This window comes from Stegostoma tigrinum, chromosome 44, assembly GCF_030684315.1.
Source record: "Stegostoma tigrinum isolate sSteTig4 chromosome 44, sSteTig4.hap1, whole genome shotgun sequence".
Classification (NCBI taxonomy): Eukaryota; Metazoa; Chordata; class Chondrichthyes; order Orectolobiformes; family Stegostomatidae; genus Stegostoma; species Stegostoma tigrinum.
In genome coordinates, this window is record NC_081397.1 from 14,069,780 (window position 1) to 14,083,787 (window position 14,008).

The window sequence follows — 14,008 nt, forward strand, 5'->3', positions numbered from 1 at the left end:
GGCTCCAACCACTGGAGACTTTGCCCCCGATCCCCACTGGTTCCTTTGCCAGGGCTCCTTGACGCCCAGTCTAATGCAGCCTTAATGTCAACAGCTGTCATTCTCAGCTCACCTCTGGGATTCAGCTCTTTTGCCCATGTTTGAACCAAGGCTGTAATGAGGTCAGGAGCTGAGTGGCCCTGGTGGAGCCCAAACTGGGCGTCACTGAGCAGGCTGTTGCTGAGAAGGTGCTGCTCCATAGCACTGTTGATGACACTTTCCATCAATTCCTGATGATTGAGAGTAGACTGATGGGGTAGTAACTGGCCGGGTTGCATATTTCCTGATTTTTGAGTACAGAGCATAACTTGGGAAATTTTCTACTTTGCCGGGTAGATACCAGTGTTGTAACTGTCCTGGAACAGCTTGGCTCGGGGACTGGCAAGTTCTGCAGTACAAGCCTGCAGTACATTTGCCGGAATGTTGTCAGGGCCCGTAGGCTTTTCTGGACCCAGTGTCTCCAAAGTTTCTCGCTATCACATGGAGAGAATCAAATTGGCTGAAGACTGGTATTTGTGATGCTGGGGACCACTGGAGGAGGCTGAGATGGATTACCCACTTGCCAATTCTAGCTGAAGATTGCTGTGAATGCTTCAGCCTCACCTTTTACACAGATGTGCTGGGCTCTTCCATCATTGAGGATGGGGATATTTGTGGAGACTCCTCCTCCAGTGAGCTGTTTAATTGCCCACCACCATTCATGACTGGATGTGGCAGGCCTGCAGAGCTTAGATCTGATCTGTGGGTTGTGGGATCGCTTAGCTCTCTCTCTCAGTTGCTGCTTTTGCTGTTTAGTGAGCAGTATTCCTGTTTGGTGGCTTCACCAAGTTCACACCCCATCTTCAGATGTGCCTGGTACTGCTCCTGGCATGCCCTCCTGCACACTCCGTTGAACCAGGGTTGATCCCATGACTTGATGGTAATGGTTGACTGGGGGATATGCTTGGCCATGAGATGACAGATTATGCTGGAGTACAATCCTGCTGCTGTTGATGGCTCACAGTGCCTCATAGATGCCCAGTCACAAGTAGCTAGATCTGTGCAAAGTCTGTCCCATTTAGCATGGTGATAGTGCCACACAATACAATGGAATGTGCTGGTGGGGCTGTGTCTCCACAAGTGCGATGGTCGCCCTTACCGATACTGTCATGGACAGATGCAACTGCAGCTGGCAGGTTGGTAAGGATGAGACCGAGTATGCTTTTCCCTCTTGTTGGTTCCCTCACCACCTGCCACAGATCCAGCCTGGCAGCGATGTCCTTTGGGCACTGACCAGCTCGCTCTGCAGTACTGCTGCCGAGCCACTCTTGGTGGTAGGTATTGAAATCCCCCACTCAGAGTGCATTTTGTGTCCTTGCCATCTTCAGTGCTTCCTCCAAGTGATGTTCAACATGGAGTACCGATTCATTAGCTGAAGGAGGATGGTATACGGTCATCATCAGGAGCTTTCCTTGCCCATATTTAATCTGAAACCATAAGACGTCATGGGGTCTGGAGTCAGTGTTGAGCTCTCCCTGAGCAACACCCTCCCTACTGTATGTCACTGTGCGGCCACCTCTGCTGGGCCTGTCCTTTCGGTGAGACAGGACATACCCAGGGATGGTGATGGTGGTGTCTGGGACATTGTCTGTAAGTTATGATTCTTTAGGTATGACTATGTCAGGTTGTTACTGGACGTGTCTGTGAGGCACATCTCCCAAGTTTGGCACTAGCCCCTAGTTGGCAGTGAGGAAGTCATTGCAGGATCAACAGTGCTGTTTCTGCCGTTGTCTTCTCCAGTGCTGAGGTTAATGCTCGATGATCCGTCTGGTTTCATTTCATTGAGACTCTGTAGCGATTGGTACTTCAGTGGGCAACTGAGAGTTAACTACATTGCTGTAGGTCTGGAGTCGCATGTATGCCAGACCAGGTGAGGATGGCAGATTTCTTTCCCTGAAGGGGATTAATGAACCAGATGTGTTTTTGCAAGAATCAACAATGGTTTCATGGTCATCAATAGATTCCTAATTCGAGGCTTTTTTTAAAAAAAATTGAATCGAATTCCACCACCTGCCCTGGTGGGATTCGAACCCTGGTCCCAAGAAGATGAGCTGGGTTTCTGGTTTAATAGTCCAGCGCTGATACCACCCGGCCATCACCTACCCTATCAGAAGGCTTTCAACCAAATCCCACACAGGATTCCAACAAATGTAATTGCACCGGAAGAGATTGGATGTATTGAATAATATGATCACAAATTACTCAGCCTGTGGGACAGGGTGGATTGAACTGGAAGATTTTGAAATTGCTCCATACAGAGAAAGCAGAGATAAGAAAAGAATATATCATGATCAGGAGGCAAGCTCTCCTCACGTGATGTTACAACCATGAAACATCATGATCTAGAAATCATTGAAGATATCAGCACAGGCAGGCTGTGGTGAAGAAGCCATGCAGGATTATCTGCGCACTCAGTCAGGATTATGTATCTCTATATGTATCCCTTGTTATTTTCTTTTGCTTCACACAGTCAACCTTGATGAATTCACATTTTCTCCTCATTTCCCTTTAAAAATTGTTATTAACTCTGTCAGAAGAAAATGTAGATAATCCTGGCTTCATTTGCCAGGTTGGAGAACATAGGAGAAGAGGAGACTGTTGCAACTTTATAAAACATGGGTTAGACTACAGATGGAATACTGTGTGCAGTTCAGATTACCACACTATTGCAAGGACATTATAACAAACAGAATGAGTGTGGAGGAGAGTCACCAGGATGTTGCTTGGGCTGGAAAGTCTCAGTTCTGAGGAGAGACAAGATATCAGAGATAATGGGAACTGCAGATGCTGGAGAATTCCAAGATAATACAATGTGAGGCTGGATGAACACAGCAGGCCAAGCAGCATCTCAGGAGCACAAAAGCTGACGCCCCGGGCCTAGACCCTTCATAGGTCTAGGCCCGGGGCGTCAGCTTTTGTGCTCCTGAGATGCTGCTTGGCCTGCTGTGTTCATCCAGCCTCACAGAGACAAGATATGTTGGGTTTGCCTTCTCTGGAGCAGAGGGGGGATCTGATTGAGGTCCGCAAAGATATGAGAGGCATAGACAGAGGAGATTGTGAGAATCTTTTCCCCATGGCAGGCAAGTCGAAGACCAGACAGCATAAGTTAAAGGTGAGCAGTTCGTGGTTGTGAGGAAACAATTTTTCATCCAAAGGACGGTAGAAATATGGACTGTGCTGGCTGAGACGGTGGTGGAAGCAGGTGCTCTCACATTTCGGAAGCATCTGGACAGTATTTTAAATGCCAGGACTTAGTCAGCCAGGAACATGTGCAGAAAAATAGGGTCAGTTTGTTGGTCAACATAGACAGGTGGGCTGAGGGGCCTGTTTCTGTGCTGCATGACTCAATGGCTCTGACTTGATTACTCAGATTCAGTGACAAGGACCAGGCCCATAACTCTACACAACTTTGATAATGATTTGGATGATGTTGCAAATGGTAATATTTCCAAATTTGTTGAAAGAGGAGGCCATTCAGCCCTTTGAGTTTGTTCCACTATTCAATAGGCTCATGGCTGATTTGATGCTGCTCAAATAGTACTGATGCAGATTCAGGAATGTGACTACCTCAGAAATGCCTTCCACTCATTTCTACCAACACCTCACTCCCCCTTTCCCTCCCACAAGTATTCCTATAGTCTAGTCTGCCTCAATTCAAATATATTTCATCATGCCAGTACATTTCCTTCGCTGTCGAGAAGTTTCTATGAGTCCAATTCACTTTAGCCTGCCCCACGACATCATTCACTCCCATTCTGCCCCTCAATTTCTGAGTCAGTTTATCTTCCCCTTGACCAAACATCAGCATGCCTTTTCCCTTGAACCATTCAGTTAATTTCTCCTATCACAGTTGCAAATTGTGCAGTCATTTCCAAGTGACTTCTCTCTCTTCATAAAAACACAGATCAACTCTCGTTTCACCAGAACTGAAGTTCCTCCAGCGGGTTCCAAAGACAGCTTTCTCCCCTTCCTGCATATAATTGAATTTGATCTTGCCAACTACACACTCACTCAGGATTATTTATCTATACAGGTATCCCTTGTTATGTTCTTTTGCTTTACAGTAGTTAACCTTGATGAATTCACTGTTTCTCCTCATTCCCCTGTAAAAATTGTTATTAACTGTCAGAAAACAATGTAGATCAATGGGATAAACACTAAGTTTTCACTTTCAAAATACTGGGCTACAATAATTGAAGGTATTGACTAAATTAAAAAGTGGCAGCGAACTAAATTCTTTTGATGCACTTCCACAATTGACCAGTTCCTGAATTATGCAAAGTAACTCATTACTTAAAGCCATCTTTGTGGAGTTAAAAGCACAAACTGAGAGGACCTACTACTCACCAATTGCAAGAAGGATTGGAGAAGCAAACATTTTCCGACAAAATTCTCACCCGATATTTGGATGTTGAGATCTGTGAGTTGATTTCTGACTGGTTGGAAGATAACAGGCAGTTTGAACAAGGTGAAACAGGAAATGAGATGGCAACACAAGTTATCATGCCGTTTGCCAATGCATTTTCTGGCAAAAAGTTATTGCTAACATCAAAAAACAGGCAACTTTGTTGAGCAGGCAGCACAGAAACAGTGCGTGGAAGTGAGAGCCTATAGGCCCTTCAAGCCGGTTTACACACTGTGGCTAAATCTAGCTCAGTTGGCTGGACTGTTAACTTGTCCTGCAGAGTCACACTAACCAGTTCAATTCCCACAGCCAGCTGAGGTTACTGCAAAGTTCTCACCTTCTCCCCCTCACCCCTCACTTGAGGCATGCTGACCTTCAGATGAAACCCACCACAAGTCATTTCTCTCCCTGACAAAAAGAGTGGCACTGTGGCAAGTTTACCATTACCGAGGGGTTAGTAGTCATGACAGATCTCGTGGCTACATGATTGCATGAAGAAATTCTGACTGTACATGTAAATGGAATGTTTAAAGTGCATAAGGTGTATTTGAAATCAATTCAAAAAATAATTTACACCGTGACAATTTGTCAATTCTGTAAAGCTGTATAACATGCTGTTATAAGTCTGAGGAACATAGTGTTCATTTGAGAGAAGAAAAGCTGAATGTACATCACATATTAGCCCTGTATATATCGATCTCCCTGAGACATAGCGTCCTTTTTAAAATTTACTCATGGCCAGCAATTACTAACCATCCCTAGTTGTTTTAAGGAGTTGCTGGTGATCTGCCTGTTGAATTGCCGAACTGGAGAGAAACTGTGAGGTAGAATGTGAAGCGGTTTGGAAAATCACATCTTCCTAGCTCCTTAAAGCTCTGTCTGAATTTAAATTTTTATTTCAATTAGTGTGGCATAAAAATTAGAATTCTGAAAATAAAACTGAAATTGTCAGAAGGATTCCTGAGGCAGTCAAAGATTCATTCTGTTAATTATAAACTTAAATTATTTTGCTTTATCTCACCTATATCAATTTCATCTTAATAACATTCCAATTTAATAATGTAACTCCCTCTCACCTTTCAATTCAATGTTCAGAACACCAACTGAATCATTCATGATGCAGCTTTGTTCAATATGTTTAATTCAGCTGCTTCATCGATGAGCTTCCCTCTGTTGTAAGGTCAGAAGTAGGATGTTTGCCAAAAATTGTACAATGTTCAGCATGATTCACCACTCCTCAGATACTGAAGCAGATCATGTAGTTTCCCAACAGTATTTCGATCAAACGGAAACCCTGCACCTCTCTCTACTTTCCCCAGAACAGCAGTGGCATTGAGTAGCTCCCACCAACTTCCTGTCAAACTGAATTTCTTCAAAAGGGAAACTCCATCATTTTGTATCTCTCCAACTGAAGGAAGGGTTGTTGTCCTTTGAACTGTTCTTGTGCAATTTTCATGCGAAGCATCTCCAGAGTCATAACATAAAACAAAGAACTGCGGATGAACAATGGTGATCTGAAACAGACAAGACCAGACATTTTGAGAAGAGTTCCAAACAAATGCGTATAATTACCAGCTTGTAATTAGTCTCTCGAAGTGAAAATTGACCTTGCGTTGTTGATCACCACTGATCCCCTCCCAGTCTCGAACTGCCAGGATTTTCAGTGCATTATTCCATTGATTACTCTCATGTTATTTGCCTTAAATGCACCTATTCTGTCCACATGATATTTCATAGATCATGGAATCTATACAGTGTGGAAACAGGGCCTTCAACGCAAAAAGTCCATACCAACATTCAAAGCAACCTACCCAGACCCATCCCCCTTTAACCCACCTAATCTACACATCCCTGAACACCATGGACAATTTTGCATGGCCAATCCACCTAAACTGCCTATCTTTGGGCTGTGGGAGCAAACCGGAGCACCCGGAGGAAACACGCACAGACACAGGGAGAATGTACAAGCTCCACACAAACAGTCGCCAAAGAGTGCAATTGAACCATTGTCCCTGGCAATGTGAGGCAGGGGGAGAGAGAGAGAGAGAGAGAGAGAGAGCGAGCGAGATGCTTTGTGTCAGAATATTTTAAAAACTGGCCTTTTTGACTTGTTTGCAATAAATTCAATTCAACAATAAATTAATGGCCCAAAAGAGACTGCGGCTTTGAGTAAAAACCCATTTGGCTCAGTGAGGTCTACAACAGAGAAACAGGCCCTTTGGCCCATCACGTCCATGCTGGTCAAAAACAACTCTTTAAATATTCCAATCGCATTTTCCCACCACTTTGTCTGTAGCATCAAGCTTTCCACCTAAATCCTCCTTCAATGTGATGAAAGTTGCTGCCTCTCCCACCCTTACAGTTTTTGAGTTCCATATTCTCCATCATCCTGAAGGTGAAAAAGATTTTCCACACATCCCCTCTAACCCTCCTGCCTGAATTGCTGTATTGTTAAGTTAATGAGTGATTAATACCCTCACAAGCATGTATATGACATGTTTGTTTGTCAGGAAACAGCTTTAAGCAAGTTACTGTCTCTCAATCCTGCCTTCGTACATCATGAAGCTTAGGCAAAGCGTATACTTGTACAGGAAAAGCAAACTGTTGTTGAAATGTTGATTTTACAAGGAAATTTGCAAGGAAATTATTTTACCCACTACTTGGCGACCATTAACGTTCAAATAGAAAGCCCCAAAACCTGGTTTGACATTAAGAACTGCGGTACAAGATTTCACATTATTAACAAAATGAAATCTTTACTGGAAGGAAATGAATTGATGAAAAAAAACAAGCACACTGAACAGATCCATAGACGCCATTACTGAGCATCCTATGCATTCCCGTTCAATACTTAATTCCCTGAGTAACAATTGGACAATATGACATTTCAGGTTAAACATAGAACGTAGAACATAGAACAGTACAGCACAGAACAGGCCCTTCAGCCCACGATGTTGTGCTGACCGTTGATCCTCATGTATGCATCCTCAAATTTCTGTGACCATATGCATGTCCAGCAGTCTCTTAAATGACCCCAATGACCTTGCTTCCACAACTGCTGGCAACACATTTCATGCTCTCACAACTGTCTGTGTAAAGAACCCGCCTCTGACATCCCCTCTATACTTTCCTCCAACCAGCTTAAAACTATGACCCCTCGTGTTAGCCATTTCTGCCCTGGGAAATAGTCTCTGGCTATCAACTCTATCTATGCCTCTCATTATCTTGTATACCTCAATTCGGCCCCCTCTCCTCCTCCTTTTCTAAGGTTGTCTTCTAAGAATTTTTTTTTAGAAATTTCCTGCTTCAGTTACCCTCCCACATGTTGCATCCCACCACTGGGTGAAAAAAAAAATCAAATTTCCTCAATTTCCTGTCTTTCCCCTTGACACAATGTCCTATTAACCCTTTAACTAAAGGGGACTTATATTCTTCCCAAAAGGAGGAATCACAAGTATTGCCACAATCCTCTCAAAAGTTCTCCAAAGTGCCAGGCACTTCCACAGAAATGAATATCCATTCACAGCTTCCTGTTCTGGCCATTTTCGCTATTACCAATCGATTTGGCTTGCTTCCTTTGGCGGGTGGCTTCGTTCCCTCTAGAATTTAGAAGTTAAGCTACTGTCCTACTTTGGCGTTTTGAACATGCTGAATGTTTGCAATTCTTCACTCCTCTTGCAGCACCAGAACGGTAATCTGAGAGTTGCCATCCAGATGCAATTTAGGTTTTCCCTCATTTTCCTGGATCCAGTAAAATCTGACTTCTCTCTACATTGCTTCCTCATCATCAATTTTGATTGTTCTGAGTGACTGATGGTAGAAATATGCAATGTGCTAGCTTAGAGGGTGGTGGAGGCAGGTACATCCATACTAGTTAAACAGCATCTGGATGAACATTTAAAATGCCAGAACATAATAGTCTCTGAAGTAAATGCAGCCAAAAGGGATTAGTGTGGCTTTGTGTTTGTTGGTTGGCAGAGACATGGGGCACCAAAGGGCCTGCCTCGATGTTGTATGACTCTAAGACTCGCCGTAACTCAATTCAATGTGCTGAAGACACTTTGACAGTATAGGGTGGCTGAACAGCACTGAATGGTGGAACAGGGTTGAGGGACTGAATGGCCTCCTCCTGTTCCTGTAAGATTGTGCGGGGCATGGACAGGGCAGATGGGAAGCATTTGTTCCCTTCAGTTTAAGGGTCAATAGGACATCATTTCAAGGTGAAAGACAGTGTATTGAGGGAAATTGATAAACTCTTTTTCCCACCCAGACGGCGGTGGGTATTTGGAATGCACCAAGTGGGAGGGTAACTGAAGCAGGAAATCTCATAACCTTCAAAACGAAAAGGATGATCACTTGAAATGCCATAACCTTTAAGATGATGGGCAAAGTGGTAGAAAGTGGGAAAGGTATAGATCAAGTAGTTTTGTTGGTGCTGACAGGATGAATTAAAGTGCCTCTTCTGAACGGTATGATTCTATGACGATTATGATTCCTGATGGTGAGAGGTGCCAAGTGAAGATGAAGCTGGTAAGCCCGCAGCATGTATTTGGATGATGGGCAATCTAGAAACCTCAGAGACACAGCAAACAAACATGGAAATATAAAAGAGAGGAGGTGAGACAATGGCAGAGAGCTGAACAGGTAGGACCGATGTGAAGCAGAGCAATGGATGGATGTGGATTTAGATCCACAATGAAGGAGTTGTACCAGCCCCAGACATGTGGATCCTCTCACAGATAACTGGCACAGTACCAAAAAGTTCAAATTTGTGAAAGAATGGTCAAAGGTACTCACCGTTCAACAATTTCACCGTCTGCAATTTGGAAATCTCCTGCTGGAGCCGGCACCTGCAAAGATATCAGAAAGACCGGAGTCAGAAAAATCCCACCTTCGAGGAAATCCCCAGGGAGTGGGTGATGTCATTGTGCAATTGTCAGTGTGTGATGTCATCACAGCCACAAACTGTGATCACTGGTTCTGGAGTCCCCTGGCATCAGGAACAACCTTTCTGTATCGACCTTGTCCTGTTTGGATTTTATGTTTCTGTGAGAAACCCCCTCTTTCTTCCGAGCTCCAGTGAATACAACCCTCACCGATTGTACCTTTCAGACATCAGCTCTGCATTCCAGGAACCAGCCCAGTAAAGCTTCACTGCAGCCCCGCTATTGCAAGAATCTCCTTCCTCAAATAAAGAGATTGAAACTCACATTTACTGACATGAAACTGCGTGTGCCACTCACTTGACTTGTCCAAATCACACTGAAGCATCTCTGTATCCTCCTCAGGGCTCCCCCTCCCTCCCAGCTTTGTGTCATCTGCAGATGTGGAGATATTACGTTTAGTTCCCCTCATCGAAAGCATTGACATATTTGGTGAATAGCCTGGGGTCCTAACACGCATTTTGGCTGCAGGGGATCAGGGCTGGGAACAGACCATCCAAGAATAGCCATCCTGTCAAATGGATGGGCAGATGGGCAGGAGGGTGACGTTGCCTTGTCCATAAGAAATTATATTTTGAACAAAACGTGATATAACATCAGAAGGCATAGAATCTGCATGGATCGAGTTGAAGAACTGCAAAAGAAGACAAGACCATGATGGGAGCTGTGTATAGGCCTTTGAGCAGGATCAAGACGTGGGGAGTAAAATAAACCAGGAGACTCCAATATGCAGGCAGACTGGGAAAATCACTTAAGGAGTGTATCTCAAGAAAAAAATAAACAGCGGAATGTCTGCGAGATCTTTTTTTTAAAGAGCACCTTACAGGAGAACCCACAAAGGAACAGACAATACCAGATTTAATGACATGTAATGGGGCAGACTTGATTAGAGATCAGAAGGTGAACGAATGCCTCGGGCGCAGTAATGATCACATTTTTTAAAAAATCACCCTATGGTCTGAAATGGTTGAGCGTGAATCAGATGTGATGCCATTATAATTGAGCAAAGTTAACTATGAAGACATGTGAGAGAGGCAGGCCAGAGTTGGTTGGAAGGGACATATAGTAGGGAAGGCAGTGAAGCAGCAATGGCAGAGGTTTTTGGGAGTAATTGAAGAAGCACAGCAGATGTTCATCCAAGGGTTTAAAACAAAACATATTAAGGACAGGATGAGGGACCATGGCAGTCGAGGGAAGTCAGAGACAGCGTAAAAACAAAAGAAAAAGCATTCAAAGTGGTGAAGATTAGTGGGAAGCCAGAATCATAGAATCCCTAAGAATATGGAAACAGGTCATTCAGCCCATCGATTCTACACTGATCCTCCAAAGCACATCCCAACAAGACCCAGACCCCTCCCCTGTCACTGTAACCCTTAATTTCCCATGGCTAATCCTGCAAGCCTGCACATTCCTGGACATGATGGACAATTTAACATGGTCAATCCCCTTAACCAGCCCATCTTTGGTCTGTGGGAGGAAAGCCAGCAAACAGGTAATGTGCAAACTCCAATAGACAGTTGCCCGAGGGTAGAATCAAACCCAGGTCCCTGGCACCATGTAAAAGCAGTGACAACCACTGAGTCACTGTGCCAGCAACAGAAGATTGGGAAGCCTTTAAAAGCCAGAGGATCACAAAAACAACAATAAGGGGGCAGAGGATGCAATAGGAGAGCAGCCTATCCAGTCAGAGAAAGGAAGACTGCAAGAGTTTTTTTTTAAGATACTAAACATTAAGAGAGAAAAAAAGAGTAGAAAATGAGGCTGGAGAAGAACTAACAAAGAAATGGTGGTGGAACTGAATAGGTACCTTGCATTAGCCTTCACAGTAGAAGACCATCAGCAACAACACCAGAACTTCAAAAGAGTTTGGGGCAGAGGTGAGGTTTGTGGTTATCATCAAGGGGGAGGTTCTGGTGAAGGCGAAAAGCCTGAAAGTGGATAAATCACGGACAGGCTACACCCCAGAGTTCAGAAGGAGATGTCTGAGAAAATTGTAAACGTATTGGTGGTGATCTGTCAGGAATCACTGGAGTCAGGGAGGGTCCTAGAGGACTTGAGAGTAGCTAATCCAACACCATGGTTTAAGAAGAGAGGCTAAGCCTGACCTCGGTCATTGGTAAGATTTTAGAGATCATTATTAAGAATGAGGTGGTGGAATACGTGGAAGTGCATGATAAAATAATGCAGAGTCTGCACAGCTGCATCAAAGAGATGTCATCCCTGACAAATCTGTTAGAATTCTTTGAGGAGGTCATGACTAAGCTAGGAAAGGATATCCAGTGGGCATGAACACTTTGAATTTCCAGAAAGCCTTTGACAAGAGGCTGTGAAAGAAGATAGGAGCTCATGGTGTCAGGGGCAAAGTACTGGCATGGATATGGGATTGGCAGACTGCCAGGAACTCGGTTTTTTGTCAGGATGGCAGCAGGTGCCTAGTGGTGTTCCACAGGGGTCAGCATTACAACCACAACTATTCAGGTTATACATTAATGATCAGGAAGAAGGAACTCAGAACATTGGTGTTGGGTTTGCTATTGACACAAAGACAGGTGGAGGGACATGTAGTACCGAGGAAGCAAGCAAGCTAGGAGAGTAGGCAAAGAAGTGACAGATACAACATGGGAAAGTGTGAGGTTATACATTTTGGAGGAAAATTAGAGGCACAGATTATTTTCTGAGCGAAGAATACCTTCAGAAATCTGAAGAGCAAAGTAACATGGGAATCCTTGTTGAGGATTCTCTTAAGGTTAACATACAGGTTCAGCTGGCAGTTAGGAAGTCAAATGTGATGTTAGCATTCATATCAAAAGGGCAAGGATACAAGAGCAGATCTGTACTGCTTTAGGAATATCATGAGAAGTTTTGCAAACCATATCGGAGGATGGATGGGCTGGCATTGGAGGGGGTGCAGAAGAAGTTTACAAGAATGATCCTGAGGATGAATGATGTGCAGTTGAGGACACTGGGTCTGTATTCATTGGAGTTTAGAAGGATGATTGGTAATTCAAACCTACAGGATACTGAGAGCTGTGGATCGAGCAGACAAGCAGAAGCTGTTTCCACTAGTAAGGGAGACTAAAACCCAAGGGCACAATCGAGGTGAAGGGATGACATTTTGGAACTGAGATAAGGAATTTGTTTCAGCCATAAACTGGTGACCCTGTAGAACTTATTGCTGCAGAGGGCTGTGGAGGCCAAGTCAGTGAGTGCACTTCAGGCAGAAATAGATACGTTCTTGATCAGTGAGGGGGTCAAGGGCAGAAGGCAGGAGAACAGGGTTGAGAAACATGATCAAATAGTGGGAGCAGACTCAATGATGTAAATGACCTAATTCTGCCCCTATATCTTACTGTCTTATGGCACCCACTAGTCACTGCCCATCATTTAAATAAAGGCCTGTTTATTCCTACTCTTTGTTTCTATCTGCAAACAGTATCCTACCCATCTCAGTACACTACCCCAATCCCGGGCGCTTTAGCTTTACACACTGGTATCTTCCGTTGGAATTTGTCAAAAGCCTTCTCAAAGTCCAAATAAAGCACAACCACTGACTCCCCCTCATCAACTCCACTATTTATTTCCTTGAAGAATTCCTGGAGATTTGGACAGCATCATTTCCCATTTGGACATCCATACCGCCTCTGTCCAACCCAGCCCCTGCTTTCCGAGTGCTCTGTATTAAATATTTTATTCAATATCAAACCACCACAGAAAAGTCCAAAGGGAATGAAAATGGTCAGAGCACCAAGCATTAACCCAAGTAGCATATGCAGCAAAGACACACATCCCGTCATCTGTCCTGTAAACATCTCCTTCGTGCAAACTTGGAACAATATTGCATTTCGTGCCAATTGTTGCTGTGCCAAAATTCTCGGGAATGCCTCGGTTTAGTGGTAATTCAGAAATTCAGGGAATCCAGGCTTGAAATCCGCCATGACTGTCTAAATTATATATCTCAACCCTGTGCCTCTCAATCTCCTCTGCTCCAGAAAAAAATCCAGTCCGCCCAACTTTTCTTCATAACTAAAGCTTTCCATCTGAGACAGCTTTCTGGTAAATCTCCTCTGTGCTGTGTCCAGTGAAATCACATCCCTCCTATTCTGTTGATTCCGGAGCTGTGCACAACACTCTCGCTGGGGCCGCAGCAACTGTATATGTAGTTCCAGCATAACCTCCTCGCTCCCAAACTCTGTGCCTCGATTAACAAAGGCAAGTGTCTCATTTGGTTTCTAACCCCTTTAGCGAGCTGTTCTCTTACCTTAAGGGACAGATGGGCAAATAATGCAAGGTCCCTCTGATCCTTAGTCCTACATTGTTTGTCATGTACTCCATTCACTTGTTTGCCCTGCCCATGTGCATTGCCTCACACGTACCTGAATTGAATTCCAGTTGCTACTGATCAGCCAGTCCGTATCCTCCCATAATCTGAGAACAAAAGAATTAGCAGCAGGAGTAGCAATTCAGCCATTTAATAAAATTGTGGCTGATCTCACCCCACGCCAACTGCACTTTCCTGCTGGCAGCCCATACACTCCCAACCCATTGTTAATTACCCATTAAATTACATTGAACATAGAACACT

The 14,008-nt window shown here is 44.1% G+C and overlaps 2 protein-coding genes across 11 annotated transcripts in view; both read left to right on the forward strand.

Moving 5' to 3' along the window:
- The window catches only part of LOC132207180 (uncharacterized), a 103,739-nt gene that overhangs the window by 50,051 nt on the left and 39,680 nt on the right, over positions 1-14,008 (forward strand). The gene's annotated exons all lie outside the window — the stretch shown is intronic.
- LOC132207171 (uncharacterized) overlaps positions 1-14,008 on the forward strand; it is a 63,230-nt gene that overhangs the window by 25,022 nt on the left and 24,200 nt on the right. The window contains exon 4 of one of the 10 annotated variants that reach the window (XR_009443351.1): positions 3,983-6,481. The exons of the other annotated variants lie outside the window; for them this stretch is intronic. The gene's annotated coding sequence lies outside the window, so the exon portion shown is untranslated. Of the gene's footprint in view, positions 1-3,982; positions 6,482-14,008 lie in introns of those variants that run through there. 10 annotated transcript variants of the gene reach the window in all.